Below are 757 nucleotides of genomic sequence, written 5' to 3'. Positions count from 1 at the left end.
CAAACAGTGGGTGCCGAGTCTGACTTGTTGAGTCAGCATTCTAATGCCCTAGTGTTTCCCAAGCTCATTTCCATTCGTACAACTACCGGCCTCTTACAGTGAAAGAAATCGCCTGGCGGCAGCATTAAGGAAGGAAAACAAAAACCGACTGGTCACAGAAGACCTCGGAAGAACCGAGTTAGGACCGCAGAGAGGTTCGCCTCCCTCCCCAGCCTTCGGCGGCGTCGGCCTCTGGAAGCGGACTCTCGAGGCCGACGACCGCCTGGAGTCAAAATTTCGTGAAGAAACTGCCTCCGACTTTTTTTTTTTTTTTTTTTTTTGAAAATTAAAAGAATCACGACCAAGTTGCAGAGGGGAGACTCCAGCATTGATGGGAGTGGAGGGGGAGGAGGAGTAGGGGGAGAAGAACAAGAACAAGAAGAACAAGAAGAGGAGGAGAAAGAGGAAGAGGAGGGGAAAGAGGAAGAGGATGAAGAAGAACAAAGGAGGAAGAGAAAGATGAAGAAAAGGAGTGAGGAAGAGGAAAAAGAGGATGAAGAAGAGGAGTAAGGATGGGGAAGAAGAGGATGAAGGAGAGGAGTCTGTAAGAGGAAGAAGATAAAGAAGATGATGAAATGGAGGAGGAAGAAAAGGAGAGAAGGAGAGGAAGAAAAAGAAGAGGAAGAAAAAAGCAGAGAAGAGAAAGAGAGAAAGAGAGACGAGGAAAAGGAGAGGAAAGAAAGAGAAGTAACAGGAGGAAGAGGAGAAGAGAGAGCAG

The sequence above is a fragment of the Oratosquilla oratoria genome, unplaced genomic scaffold (genome assembly GCF_046742065.1).
Source record: "Oratosquilla oratoria isolate Oo_2021 unplaced genomic scaffold, ASM4674206v1 SCAFFOLD90, whole genome shotgun sequence".
Lineage (NCBI taxonomy): Eukaryota > Metazoa > Arthropoda > Malacostraca > Stomatopoda > Squillidae > Oratosquilla > Oratosquilla oratoria.
Note: the sequence above shows the minus strand (reverse complement) of the source record.